This window comes from Pseudorca crassidens, chromosome 18 (genome assembly GCF_039906515.1).
Source record: "Pseudorca crassidens isolate mPseCra1 chromosome 18, mPseCra1.hap1, whole genome shotgun sequence".
In the NCBI taxonomy this organism is placed as follows: Eukaryota; Metazoa; Chordata; class Mammalia; order Artiodactyla; family Delphinidae; genus Pseudorca; species Pseudorca crassidens.
In genome coordinates, this window is record NC_090313.1 from 55,236,034 (window position 1) to 55,251,973 (window position 15,940).

At 42.7% G+C, this 15,940-nt stretch overlaps 1 pseudogene; it reads right to left on the reverse strand.

Annotated features, from left to right (window-relative positions):
- Positions 1 to 445: 445 nt before the first annotated feature.
- LOC137211062 (cell division control protein 42 homolog) lies at positions 446 to 1,861 on the reverse strand (annotated as a pseudogene).
- Between the last annotated feature and the right edge of the window lie 14,079 nt (positions 1,862 to 15,940).

The following is a 15,940-nucleotide window of genomic DNA, read 5'->3' on the forward strand; positions in this document are numbered from 1 at the left end:
CAGGGAATTCCCAAAAAGGAGTATATTGTTAAATGAGGCGTTTACTGTACTCCTTCCTGAGAGCACCAGGTGGGGAACATGTTTTCTAAACTAGATCTAGGAAGTAGAATGTGAAATCAATCAGTCCTCCTCCCCTTAAGGGCTGTCCAATGGTTAATGAATTAAAAAAACATGACTAAATAAAAACAAATCCCACACACACCTCCCTGCCCCACCCCCCAAAAAAGGAAAATTTAAAAAGCTAGATATCCCAGATTGCTCTCCAGAGTGGAAACCGGGAACTGTTTCAACAACCCAAATTAGTCTGTTACAGAGTCATCACAAGCATGCCTTGCTTTTAAACAAAAAAACAACAACAACAAAAAATTTTTTTTGAAATGACAAAACAAAAACTAGTACTGATCATTTTTCTGACAACGCACAATCACTCAAAATTAACTATTGAGAGGGGGAAGGGGGCCATACCTATGGGCCTTGTCTCACGGGAGTGAATGTGGGTAGGTGCAGGGCATTTGTCATTATTGCAAAAACGAATCTTAATTTTTAAGATTGTTTGATTTAAACATTGCTTTTAGTATGATGCCGACACCAGCTGTGCAGAAAGGCCTCTGGAGAGACGGTCATAGCAGCACACACCTGCAGCTCCTCAGTTCTGGAGGCTCCAGGGCAGCCCATATTGCTTTGTTAAATACACTCTTTAGGCCTTCCTGTATGAGTGCAGAACACTCCACATATATGACAGCCTTCAGGTCACTGGCCAGTTTTTCAGCAGCCTCTGGAGTGACAGGATTCCGTTTATTCTTGGCAAGTTTCTCAATAGTGGAGTGGTCATCTCTGAGATCAATTTGGGTCCCAATAAGCATGAAAGGAGTCTTTGGATAGTGGTAAGTTATCTCAGGCACCCCCTTTTCTTTCACATTTTGAATGAGGATGGAGAGACCACTGAAAAACAGACTAGAAATACATCTGTTTGTGGATAACTCAGAGGTTATCTGTCATAATCCTCTTGCCCTGCAGTATCAAAAAGTCCAAGAGTAGGGCTTCCCTGGTGGGGCAGTGGTTGGGAGTCTGCCTGCCGATGCAGGGGACACGGGTTTGTGCCCTGGTCCGGGAGGATCCCACATGCCACGGAGCGTCTGGGCCCGTGAGCCATGGCCGCTGAGCCTGCGCTCCGCAACGGGAGCGGCCACGGCGGTGAGGGGCCCGCGTACCACAAAAAAAAAAAAAAAAAAAAGTCCAAGAGTATATGGCTCTCCACCAATCATAACTGTGACTGCACAGTTGTCAAAAACAGTCCATACAGGGACTTCCCTGGTGGTCCAGTAGTTAAGACTCCATGCTTCCACCGCAGGGGCCACGGGTTCTATCCCTGGCTGGGGAACTAAGATCCCTGCATACTATGTGTGGTGTGGCAAAAAAAATTAAAAAAAAAAAAACAGTTGGTACATACTTAGATGGAAATTTGTTTGTTGTGTAGGATATCAGGAGACATGTTTTACCAACAGCACCATCGCCGACAACACACTTAATTGTCTGCGTTGCTGAAACGGTTCTGTATCCACTTTAAATATTTCAAATTTGATGCTGACCTCAGCTCCACTGCCCACAAAACCACAATTTGAAGAGACAGAGCAAGCATCAGAACCAGACATGGCAGGAATGTTGGAATTATCAGACCAGGAATTGAAAATAACTATAAATAATATGCTAAGGGTTCTAGGGATGAAATAGACAGGATGCAGGAACTGATGGGCAATGTAAGCAGAGAGATGGAAATCCTAAGAAAAAAACCAAAAAGAAATGATAGAGGTTCCGGTTCAAGATGGTGACATAGGAAAATCCTGAACTCACCTCCTCCCATGGACACACCGAATTTATGTGGAACAGTTTCCTCTGAAAGAAAGCTAAAAACTGGCAGAGCAGCCCTTCACACCTGGTAAACGAGGGCAGCCCTTCACACCTGGTAAAGCCACATGGAAGCAGGTGGGAAAGGCTGAGGCAGAATCTCACCATAAATCTCCCACCCCCAGTGCAGGGATCTGCAACAGAAGGGAACTCAAAACCCGAATCGTCTCACTGAGGAGTGAAGGGTCTGTACCCCATATTGGGCACCCCAACCTTTAAGACCTGCACCCAAGAGACAAGCCCCCAAATATCTGGCTTAGAAGACCAGCAGAGCCTGCACACGGGAGACTCATGGGCTGTAGCAAACTGAGGGCTGGTGCGCAGACCCATGGGTACCAGGGCCCAGCAAAGAAGCAGCCCTTTGAAAAGTGCCCAGGCTTTCTGTGAAAAAGGACTCACTTGCTACTTTTGACAGTGTTGGTCTGAGGGGTAGAGGCCTGCTGGGAAACTCCCTGGGGATGGAGGCTGGCGGGTGAAATATTCTGGCTCTCCCTCTTTTTTTTAACTTTTTTTCTTTCTTTTCTTTCTTTCTCTTTCTCCCCTCCTTCCTTCTTTCCTTCCTTTCTTTTTTTGCTTTTTTCCCCCTTTTTTCTCTTTTTGGTGGGTACCATCTTTGCACTACCCCCCCCCCCCGCCCCACCTTGCTCCAGCCAGTGGGTGCATCACCACCCTCTCTGCTGCTCTCCAGAGCACCAGTATCTCCCAAAGGGGAAGAACTTCTATACATGTCCAGTGCCCCAGTTTGTATGTCTGGTGACCTGGTTTCTGCAGCTGCCACCCAAGGGATGCCCCTTGATAACCTGGCTCTGGAAGCCAGAGGGGCTTGCGCTCCTGGGTCCCACAGAGAGACAGTTTTTGGTAGGGTATCACCCCAGGGCGCTGCACAGATAGCAGGCTGAAACGCTTCCCCAGGTTTTCTGAGAAAGAGGCCTGTTTCCTTACTTGTATTTATTTATTTATTTATTTATTTATTTTTGGCTGCGTTGGGTCTTCATTGCTGCATGCGGGCTTTCTCCACTTGCGGCAAACGGGGTCTACTCTTTGTTGCGGTGCACGGGTTTCTCACTGCGGTGGCTTCTCTTGTCGCGGAGCATGGGCTCTAGGCGCGTGGGCTTCCGTAGTCGTGGCACGCGGGCTCAGTAGTTGTGGTTCGCGGCCTCTAGAGCGCAGGCTCAGCAGTTGTGGCACACAGGCTTAGTTGCTCTGCGGCATGTGAGATCTTCCCGGATCAGGGATCAAACCTGTGTGCCCTGCCTTGGCAGGCAGATTCTTAACTACTGCTCCAGCAGGGAAGTCCCCCTGTTTCCTTCATCAGGATCTTTGCCCTAAGGGACAGGCTTCTGCTTTGGCTCACTTATGTGGGCCTATGGAGGTGCTCTCAGGGAATGGAGACCCATGGATGCAATCTTTGCTTTCTCCCTCTGTCTTGCTCCAGCTCACTGGTATCTTCCCATAAAGAGCTTATACCCTTGTCAGGTGCCCTGACTTTTGTGGCTGCTGCCAGGAGACACCTCTATATCACCCGGTTCTGCTGGCCAGTGGGGTTTATGCTCCAGGAGTCCTACAACTGGAACCAAGGAGAAAGAGTTTATAAACTCCTACCACCCCTGGGGCACGGCAGGAGGCAACAGACCCAGGAGGTCTGTCTTTCCCACAGCAAGTCGGAGAAGCCTATCGCCTTATCATTATAGCCACAGCCTGAGGGGCAGGCTTCTGATTAATGACACATCTAAGGCTGACCTTAGACCTTTCCTGAGACCTCGAGGACATGCTATCTTCATGCTTTACCTCTGCCCTGCTCCAGTGTGCCAGCATCTCTCGGAGAGGAGCTCTTCTACGTATCTGGTGCCCGTGTTTACATCTGGTGCCCTGGTTTTGGCAGCTTGATTCCTTGGCTCTGGTGGCCGGGCGGCTTGCACTCCTGCATGTGTGCAGGACTGTAACAATCCCATAGACAGTTCTTGGCAGGCTACCACGCCAGGGCACTGCCCAAACAGCTGACTGAAACACACCCCCGGGCCTTCTGTGAAAGAGGCCTACGTTTGTCCTGGAGCTTTGGCCTAGGAGCAGGCTTTACAACTGGCATGCATCTAGAGGCTACGGAGGGGCTCAAGGAATGAAGGCCAGGGGACGCCATCTTATACTGTCCCTCTGCCTCGCCACAGCTCACGGGTATCTCCTAGAAAGGAACTAATGCACTGTCTGGAGCCCTGATTTTTGTGACTGCTACCCCGAGGACGCCTCCAAGTTCCCTGGCTCTGGTAGCCAGTGGGGCTTATGCTTGCCGACAAGGGACTGTGTATGTTTGCATTCTGTAAGAGCTGTTGCCTGAGGGTCTGGCTTCTAATCAGCCTGACTCCTCTCCTTTGGCACTGACTGGTCTTGGTACAGCCTCAGTGACGGGGAGCTGTTAAAGGTAAAATAAACTGCTTGGCTCACAAAGGTTTGAGACAATGAAGAGCTAGGACAGCTAGAAAAATAAAGCTCATCTCCTACACAAGGCCAACGCTGCAAGACTGGGAGGGGTAACTGTTTCATCCAGTGCGTAGAAACCAACACAGAGCGTCAAGCAAAATGAAGAAACAGAGGAATGTGTTCCAAACAAAAGAACAAGATAAAACCTCAAGAAAAAAACCTTAATGAAGCATAGAAAAGTTAAGAAATGATAGAGGTCAAAAACGCCATAAGAGAAATGCAGAAGGCCTTTATGGGCTTGTTAGTAGACTGGACACAGCTGAGGAAAGAATCACTGAGCTTGAAGATATATCAAGCAAAACCAAAAACTAAAAAGCAAAGAGGGACTTCCCTGGTGGTGCAGTGGTTAAGAATCCGCCTGCCAATGCAGGGGACAGGGGTTCGATCCTTGGTCTGCGAAGATCCCACGTGCCGTGGAGCAACTAAGCCCGTGTGCTACAACTACTGAGCCTGTGCTCTAGAGCCCTCAAGCCACAACTACTGAGCCTGCATTCCACAACTACTGGAGCCCTCGTGCCTAGAGCACACGCTCCACAACAAGAGATGCCAGCGCAATGAGAAGCCCGCACACCACGACGAAGAGTAGCCCCCGCTCACCACAACTAGAGAAAGCCCGCAAGCAGCAACAAAGACCCAACGCAGCCAAAGATAAGTAAATAAAAATAAATAAATCTATTAATAAATAAATAAATAAAAATAAAAAGCAAAGAGAACAAAGACTAGGGAAAAAAAACTGGAACAGAATCTCCAAGGACTGTGGGACAACTACAAAAGGTGTCACATACACACAGGGGGAATACTAGAAGGAAAGGAGAGAGAAAGAAATTTTTAAAAAAGTGAAACAATAATGACCTAGAATTTCTCCAACGTAATGTCAGACACCACTGCTGGGGGTCCGGTTTCCATCCCTGGTCAGGGAACTAAGATCCTGCAAGACGCGAAGCGTGACGGGAAAAAAAAAAAAAAAAGAAATCATATAAAATATGCTCTCACACCACAGTGGAATTACTAGAAATCAATAACAGAAAAATAACTGGAAAATCTCAAAATGCTTGAAGATTAAACAACACACTTCTCCCCCATCCCCACCTTTATTGAGGTATGATTGACAAATAAAAATTATATATATGCTAAGTTCATACAACATGATTTTTAAGGCGTATAACATGATGATTTAATATATTTTGTGTAATGATTACCACAATCAAGTGAGTTAATACATCCAACACTTAACATAGTTACCTTTATACATTTTTTATGGTGAGGACACTTAAGATCTATTCTTAGCAGATTTCAAGTACACAGTACATTATTATTAACCATAGTCACCATGCTGTACATTAGATCCCCAGAGCTTATTCATCTTACGACTGAAATTTTGTACCATTTCACCAATCCCTCCCTATTTTCTCCACCCTCAGCCACTGGCAACCACCATTATACTACTCTCTGGTTTTATGAGTTTGAGATTTTTACATTCCATATATAAGTGAGATCATACAGTATTTGTCTTTCTGTGTCTGGCTTATTTCACTTAGCAGAATGTCCTCCAGGTTTATCCATGTTGGTGCAGATGGCAGGATTTCCTTCTTTTTTGTGGCTAATATTTCATTCTCTCTCTATATGCCACATTTATTTTATCTTTTCATCCATCGATGGACATTTAAGTTATTTCTGCTTCTTAGCTATTGTGAATAATGCTGCAGTGAACATAGGAGTGCAGATACCTCTTCAAAATACTGACTTGCTTTCCTTTGGATCTGTACCCAGAAGTGGGATTTCTGGATCACACGGTAGCTCTATTTTTAACTTTTAGAGGAACCTCCATACAATTTTCCATATTAGCCCTACCAATTTAAATTCCAAACAACAGTGCTCAAGGGTTCTCTTTTTCTCCACATCGTCCTCAACACTTGTTATCTCTCATTTTCTTAATGACATTCCAACAAGTGTGAGGTGATAGCTAATTGTGATTTTGATTTGCATTTCCCTGATGATTAGTGATGTTGAACACCTTTTTGTACACCTGTCGGCCATTTGTATGTCTTCTTTGGAAAAATGTCTATTCAGGTCCTTGCCCATTGTTTAATCGGTTCATTTGAATTTTATCAAATATTTTTCCGTATTGATTGAGATGATCATATAATTTTAATCCTTCGTTTTGTTAATGTGCTGTATCACATTTATTGATTTGTGTATGTTAAGTCAAACTTGCATCCCAGGGATAACTGCCACTTCATTATGGTGTCTGTTTTTCTAGTTTCTATCATTTATTTCTATTCTAATCTTGCTTATTTCCTTTCTTCTCATACCTTTCAGTTTAGTTTGTTCTTTCTTTAGTTCCTTGAGGTATAGTTCAACTTTAGGTTGTTTATGCGAGATAGTTCTTTTTTCTTAATTTAGACATTTATCACTATAAACCTCCCTGTTAGAACTACTTTCAGAAGTTCCCTGGTGATTTAGTGGTTAGGATTCGGCACTTTGCTGTGGCCCGGGTTCAATCCCTGGTCGGTGAACTGAGATTCTGCAAGCCACATGCCACAGCCAAAAAAAAAAAAAGAACTACTTCACTTCATCCCATATGTTTTGGAAAGTTGCATATCTATTTTTGTTTGTCTTTAAAACTTTTTGACTTTTCCTTTTGATTTCTTCTTTGACCCATATTTGTTCAGGAGTGTATTGTTTCATTTCCACATATTTGTGAATTTTCCAATTTACTTCCTGTTATTGATTTCTAGTTTCATATTGTTGTGGTCAGAAGAGACACTTATACTAATTTTATTTTCCCTTTTTCTCTCTCTCTTCTCTTTCTGGAATTCCCATAATGTCAGTGATGCTTCCTTTGATGGTATTGCATAAGTCCTGTATGCTTTCTTCACCCTTTTTCTTTTCTTCTTCTTGATCCTCTGACTGGAAAATTTCAGAAGGCTTATCTTCAAGTTCACCGATTCTTTCATCTGACTGTTGAAACTCTCTATTGAATATTTCAGGGCAGTCATTGCTTTCTTGAGTTCCAGGATTTCTGATTTTTTTCCTTTAATGATTTCTATCTCTTTGCTGAACTTCTCATTTTGTTCATGCACTGTTTTCCTATTTTTGTTTAGTTATCTCTGTGTTTTTTTCCTAATTTACTGAATTTCTTTAAGAGTTTATTCTGAATTCTTTGTTCTTCAATTCATAACTCTAACTATTTTAGGGTGAGTGGAGCTTTATTAGTTTCCTTCGATGGTGTCATGTTTACCTGATTACTTGTGATTCTTGAATCCTTGCATTGTTATCTGCATATTTGAGGAAGAGTTCTCCTTTTCCAGAGCCTACGGATTTACTTTGGCAGAGAAACCGTTCGCCAGGCAGCCCAGTCTGGGGCTCTGCATGTGTCAGCTGGGAGCACCCACAGGCAAGCAGGGCTTGCTACGGGGTCTCTACTGGGCAGGGCTGTTGCCTGTGCTCTAATGTTGGGGGGCGGGCTCTGTTCTGCAGTCAGACAATGTTACTATCTGGGCTCCCTGGTGGGGAGTCTGTAGGCTCTGCTCCACCGTTGGGCAGGGTAACTAACCGGGGCTTTCCGTCCAGGTTCGGCTGCAGGCTATGCTCAACAAACAGGCGGGGCCCCGGGCTGCAATTCACGCGGGGCTGAAGGTTAGGCTCTACAGATTGACAGGGTTACTGTGCAGGAGCCTTACACAGGCTCCTCCGGATGGGTGGGGAGAGACAGCACGCTCTGTGTTTGGGCAAGGCTGCTAGCTTGGCTCCCTGTGCCCTTGGGGCGGTAGAATGAGCTCCATGGCCTGGCGGGACTGCTGGTTGTGTACCAAAACTGGATAGAGCTGCAGACTGTGCTCCCTGGCCAGATGGGGAGCAACTAGCTCAGATGCGTGGGTGGATGGAGTCACTGGCTGGGGCTCTGATCGGCCGCCCTCACCAGCAGGAACACCGTGCCACAGCATGATCCCTGCACTGGTTGCTATGAGCCCTGTCCTCCTACTTTGTTTCTAGCTGACCCCATTTGGTGTAGCCCTGCTGATTCACCCAGTGTTTCCTACGAGATGAGACAGCAGCGTGCCCCCGGGGAAGCACTTCTGAATACCTGCCAAGCAGGACGTCAACCTCCGGCTCTCTTTTCCCAGCTGGAGAAACCGTAGGTGCAGGGGAACGCTGTCTGTGTGGCACTGTTCCAGCCTGGGGGAGGGGCAGGCACATGGTCAAAGTGAAACCACTCCTCTTACCCACTTAATGTGGTTTTTCTCAGTTTTGTTGTTCAAGGGGTGCTTCATCCTCAACCCTGGGTTCTAGGATTTTCACACAGGTGTAATTTTTTTGCGGGGGGGGGGGGGCAAACCCCGGCCCTCGCAGTGAAAGCATGGAGTCCTAACCACTGGACCGCCAGGGAATTCCCCACCCAAGAAGAGTTGTGTCTGTGAATAGTTGCTTATTGGTCTTTCTGTGAGGGGGACCAAAACCTGGAACCTCCTAATCTGCCATCTTGCTTTCGAAGTGGAAATAACACTATTGATTCAAATAAGATGTAATTATCTTTCAACTCAAAAAAAAATAAAAATAAAAGAAAGCTTTCTTTACAGAAGAATAGCAACTAGTAAACATAGAGTCAGGCAGTGATTGTTAGTGGATGCTAAAACCATGAGATGAACAGTTTTGGGTAAATACTTATTGTTGGAAAACAAGTAACACTCAAGTTCAGCATCTTTAAAATAAGCAACATTTATTACCCTGCAGTTTCTGCCAACCAGAAATCCAGGAAAGACTTAGGTGGGTTTTCCTGGCTCGCTGTTTCTCATGAGGTTGCAACAGCTGTAGGCCAGGGGTGCAGTCATCTCGAAACTCTACTTGCACTGCAGAACCTGTTCACAAGCTCTTTCACAAAATTGTTATCAGGCTTCAGTTTCTTAAATATTGTTGGAATGAGGGCCTCAGATTCTCCCCATACCACACTATCCCAGCATGAAAGGAGAGACAGAGAGACGGAGCCCACGTCAGAGTTTTTTCCATAACCTGATCTTGGAAGAGACGTCCCACTGCCACTGTCATACACTTTGTTAGAAGAATAGATAGATAGATAGATAGATGATAAATAGATAGATAGATTTATTACAAGGAGTTGGCTTATATGAATATAAAGACTGAGAAGTAGTTCAAGTCTGAGTCCGAAGGCTTGAGAAAGAAGCACTGATGGTACAAATCCCAGCCAGAGGGCGGGAGAGGACTGATGTCTCAATTCATTCAGGTGGAGAGAGTGAATTCTCTCTTCCTCTGCCCTTTTGTTCTCTTCTGGCCTTCAATGGATCGGATGATTCCCACCTACAGTGGGGTGGGCCATGTGCTTTACTGTCTATCAATTCAAATGCTAGTCTCCTCTAGAAACATCCTCACAGACACACCCAGAAAAAATATCCAGGCCAAATATCCAGGCACCTTGTGATCCACTCAAGTTGACACACAAGATTGAACATACAGTTACCAGCACTATGAGGAAGCAGCCAGACAAAGCCAGAATGTAGATTGTTCTACAAAACAACTTTGCTGGATTGTTCAAAAGTCAATGTCATAGAGAAGTGTGAATCAAAACGACAATGAGGTACCACCTCACATCACTCAGAATGGCCATTATTAAAAAGTCTACAAATAAATGCTGGAGAGGATGTGGAGAAAAGGGAACCCTCCTGCACTGTTAGTGGGAATGTAAGTTGGTGTAGCCACTTGGAAAACAGTATAAAGTTTCCTCAGAAAACTAAAAATAGAATTACCATATGATCCAGCAATCCCACTCCTGGGCAATATCCGGACAAAACTATAATTCAGAAAGATACCTGCGTCCCTATGTTCATAGCAGCACTATTCACAATAGCCAAGGTATGGAAACAACCTAAATGTCCATCGACAGATGAATGGATAAAGAAGATGTGGTACCTATATATGATGGAATACTACTCAGCCATAAAAAAAACAATGAAAAAATGTCCTTTGCAGCAACATGGATGCAACTAGAGATTATCATACTAAGTGAAGTATGTCAGAAAGAGAAAGACAAATACCATATGATATCACTTATATGTGGAATCTAGAATATGACACAAATGAACCTATCTCTGAAACAGAAACAGAATCACAGACATAGAGAACAGACTTGTGGTTGCCAAGGGAGAGGGTGTTGGGGGAGGGATGGAGTGGGAGGCTGGGGTTAGCAGATGTCAGCTATTATATATAGAATGGATAAACAACATGTCCTACGATAAACCATAATGGAAAAGAATATATATAAAAAAAGAATGTATATATATATATGTATATATATATAACTGAATCACTTTGCTGTACAGCAGTAATTAACACAACACTGTAAGTCAACTATACTTCAATTAAAAATAAAAATAAATAAAATAAATCAATGTCATATGGAAAAAAGAGGGGTTAATCTAGAAAATAAAAGCATGCAACCAAATGGAATGTTTGAATCCTAGTTGGATCCCAAATTGGACAAAACAAACAAACACACAAACACACATATAGGCATATATATACACAGATACATATGTGAGAGAGAAAGGGGAAAGAAGGCAGATGTAGTAGAATTTTAATAATCATTAAACCTATGTGTGGCATATATAATGTTCATTGAAATACTCTTTAAGCTTTTCTGTATGCATGAAATTTATCAAAATAAAAAGTTAATGAAAATATCTCTCATCCACATAATTCCACTAGGCTTAAAATAGTTTCAGCTAGTCTTCTCTGGCACATATTTCCTCTCTGAGAAATACCTCAAATAATAAACTTTGTCTTACTCACTCCAAAACATTCCCCAGAACAGTTGCTACATTCATCATGCCACATAATTGTACAGTTAATTATTTTCATAGGAACTCAATTGGAAGCTCCTGAAGGTAAGGACTGTGTTTTATTTATCACTGTCATTTCCATAGAACTACACAGTAGACTACTCTTATTAGATCATCCGTTGATGCTTATCCAGTTAAGCCAAAGAAAAACAAGAATAAAACGTGAAGCAGAGAAGTAGAGCTGGGCCATTTGTAGCAACATGGATGGACCTAGAGATTGTGATACTGAGTGAAGTAAGTCAGACAGAGAAGGACAAATAGCGTATGATATCGCTTATATGTGGAATCTAAAAAAAATAGTACAAATGAACTTATTTACAAAATAGAAATAGAGTTATAGATGTAGGAAACAATCTTATGGTTACGGGGGGTCGGGGGCGGGAAGCGGGGGGAGGGATAAATTGGAAGATTGGGATTGACATATACACACTGCTATATATAAAATAGATAACTAATAAGGACCTACTGTATAGCACAGGGAACTCTACTTAATACTCTGCAAGGACCTATAAGGGAAAAGAATCTAAAAAAGAGTGGATATATGTATATGGATAACTGATTCACTTTGCTGTACAGCAGAAAGTAACTCAACATTGTAAATCAACTATACTCCAATAAAAATTTTTAAAAAAAGAAGTAGAGGGCTTCCCTGGTGGCACAGTGGTTGAGAGTCCGCCTGCCGATGCAGGGGACACGGGTTCGTGCCCCGGTCCGGGAAGATCCCACATGCCGCGGAGCAGCTGGGCCCGTGAGCCATGGCCGCTGAGCCTGCGCATCCAGAGCCTGTGCTCCGCAACGGGAGAGGCCGCAACAGTGAGAGGCCTGCGTATCGCAAAAAAAAAAAAAAAAAAAAAAAGTAGAGCTGAGACAATACTTTAAATATTGGTTTATAGTTTATACTATATAGAATTCATTCAACTCCTAAAGAACCTTATAATCTGTATCCTGGAGCTGCTCATTGTTATTGAGTGACTCAAATTCTTCATAATTTGTAAATACTCTTTTAAAATAAAAGTAACAATGCTTCTTCCCAATTTGATCTATAGATTCAAGCAATTCCAACCAATATCCTGGAAAGTTATTTTATGGATAACAACAAACTGATTCTAAAGTTTATATGGGGAGTGACATCAGCATCACGGTGGTGTAAGACATCTCTCTTGTTTGTCCTTTTTAACAACTAGTTAAACATCCATCCATTAACAAAAGTTCCTCTGCAAATTGAGGGATCCAGCACCATCTGCCACGGGACGTGGTAGGAGTCTTGCGCACCTGTGCCTATGGTGATAGGCAGACAGTCCTCAGTATGGGCTGCAGAAACAGCAAGAGTCGGAGAACCTGCTTATCCCCTTCTAGGCTGCAGTTGGGAAAACCTAAAGAGTGCTGACTTGGGCAGAAACCCAGAGACAACAGAGACTTTGTAGAAGTGAACCTTCCCAAAGGAAGATTCCAGCACATAGTTGCAGCAAAAAAATATAAACACATACGAGTTTGGACACATAGGAGATGGTAAGAGGAACTTTGCCAGTGCCACCACTCCCCCCAGGTAACACTGCAGAACTAGCCAGCAGCGACCCTTCCCATAGCGGAGACAAAAAAGTGGTGTTTGAGTGCTCAGCTTCTCCAGCTGTATGGGATGCTGCTGGAGAAACCCGTTTCTCTCCAGTAGCATGCAGAGTACTGAGGTGGGGTGTCCGTGACTGGGGGGAGGGAGATCAGGAAAGATAAAGAATATCAAAAGGCATTAAAGGAACACAGTTCCTGATGACTGCACCCAGGATTTCTGTAGGAATTCCACCCAAGACCCTTTGGGAGTACCTCACCCTAGGATTCCCCCACGAGGCCCGAGGGCACCATCAATGCCCTGTGTGCTAAACCCACACCTCCCCCAAGTCTGTGGCTGGCTCCTTGTGTGCACTCCTGAATGCAGCAGTGAGAGTGAGCTCTGTCTGGCAGAGTCGTTGTCCAAAAAATAGACCAGGGTCTGTGGGCAAGGGAGAAACCACAAACTTGAGCTGTAGCTCCACCTTCTAGAAAACAAAAGAGAAGTTTTCAGCAGCCAGCCTGGTGAGATATAAATACCGGGAGAATGGCGGTCTAGTGGTTAGGACTCCAGGCTTTCACTGCCGTGGGCTGGGGTTCAATCCCTGGTCGGGGAACTAAGATCCTTCAAGCTGTGTGGTGAGGCAGAAAACAAAAAACGGGAGAAGACAAAAAAGGCCTAAGAGTCCTACCATGAGAGAGAGCAAGAAGTGCATAGCAGGTGTATCTATACAAGGTCAGAGAAAAATCTCTGATATAACAGGGCCAACAAACAGTATATCCCACCTGAAGGCAACTAGTAAAGATTTGAAGAGCTTTCTGCTACTTCAAATGAGAAAGCAGCAATGGAAAACTACAAGGAACATGAAGAATCAAGGAAACATGTCATGAAAAACAGATAACAATCCTCCAATAACCAGACTCAAAGGCACAGAATTTTGTGATCTAACTGACAAAGAATTCAAAGCAGCTGTTTTGAGGAAACGCAAGGGGCTAAAAGAAAACACAAGTAGACAATTCAATGAAATGAGTAAAATAATACATGAACAAAATGAGATATTTAACAGAAATATAAATAATAAAAAAGAACCAAACAAAAATCCTGGAGCTGAGAAAAAAGCAACAAATGAATAAAGCAAAAAACGCAACAGAGAGTATCCACAGCAGAGTAGACCAAATGGAAAACAGAATAAATGATCTAGAGGACAGGAACTTTGAAACAAGACAATCAGTGGAAAACAAAGAATAAAGAATGAAAAACACCAAAGAAACCCTATGTGATATATGGGACACCATCAAGTGTACAAATATTAGAATAATTAGGGTTCTGGAAGGAGAAGAGTGGGAGAAGTGGTCAGAAAGTTTATTTAAAGACATAATAGCTGAGAATGTCTCGATCCTGGGTAGAGAATTGGACATCCAAGTTCATGACATCATCCTATCATCTCAATGCAAAACAACCTTCTCCAAGACACATTATAATGAAACTGTCAAAAATCAAAGATAGTGACAGAATTCTAAAAAGAAACCAGGATAAAAAAGATCATAACCTAAAAATGAACCCCATTAGTCAGTCAGCAGATTTCTCAGGAAAAACTGTATAGGCCAAGAGAGAGTGGAATGACATATTCAAAATATTGATGGGAAAAAAAATGCCAGCCAAGAATACTCTATCCATCAAAGTTATGAAGGAGAAGTGAAGACTTTCCTGGACATACAAAAGCTGAGGGACTTCACCACCACCAGACCTGCCTTGCAATAGATGCTACATGGAGTACTTCAAGCAGAAAGGAAAAGATGCTAATTAGTGAAATGAAAACATACAAAAGTATCTAACACACTGGTAAAGTTATATATACAACCATATTTAGAAAACTCTAATTCTGTAATAGGATGGTGTATTAACCCCTTAACTATAGTATAAAGGTTAAAGGAACAGAGTAATAAAATAACTATAGCCACTATATTTTTTAATGGATATACAATTGAAAAAAGTGGTAAAGTATAACATCAAAAATATAAAAGGCCAGGGCAAAAGTGTGGAGCTTTTATATGTGATTGAATTTAATTTTCTATCAGCTTAAAATAGACTGTTTTATCTATCAGAAGTTTTATGGAAGTCTTATGATAACCACAAAGCAAAAACCTAGAGTAGATTCACAAAAGATGGAGGAAACGGAGCATGCCACCATGGAAAATCACCAATTTACAAAGATAGGCAAAAACAAGGGGAGGAGGAAACAATGGAATTACAAAAGGCCCAAAAAGCAATTAATAAGATGGCATCAGTAAATCCCTAGGTATCAACAATTACTCTAAATGTAAATGGATTGAAGTCACCAGTCAAAAGGATCAAAACAAAACTAAATAAGAACCAATTATATACTGCCTATAAGAGACTCTTCTGATGTAAGGACACACAAAGGCTCAAAGGGAAGAGATAGAGAAGTCATGAGATAAGTGAGTAATGGGGGTGAAATGTAAAGCATAGGGAATATGATCAATAATATTGTAATAACTTTGTATGATGACATAATAACTAGACTTATCATGGTGATCATTTTGTGATGTATACAAATATTGAATCACTATGCTGTGCATCTGGAACTAACAGTGTTGTAGGTCAGTTATACTTCAATTTAAAAACAAAAAGAAGAGGAAGAGACAGCAGAAGAGAAAAAAAGACCATGTGAGGACACAGAAGGTCACCATCTCCAAGTCAAGGAGAGGGGTATCACCAGAAACCAATTTTGCTGCCACCTTGAGAAAATAAATTTCTGTTATTTACATCCCCCCCCAAAAAAAACTCCAAAAAACAAAAACCACACACACACACACACACACACACACACACACACAAATTTTGTGCCACTTCCTTCTGCTCGCCCTGGTTTTAGATGAGATATCTTCTGTTATTCAAATTGATGTTGTCCTACAGGTAATTTGTCACTTTCCTCTGGCTTCTTTCAAGGTTTTTCTTTGTCTTTGGTTTCAAGAAGCTTAATTATGGTGTATCTTAGAAGGGATTTCTTTAGGTTTTTATCATTTGGGGTTTGCTTAGATTCTTGAATCTGTAGTTTTGTGTCTTTTAAGAAATTTGGGAAGTTTTCAGCAATTATTTCTTCCAATATTCTTTCAGTTCCATTCTGTTCCTCCCCTCATGG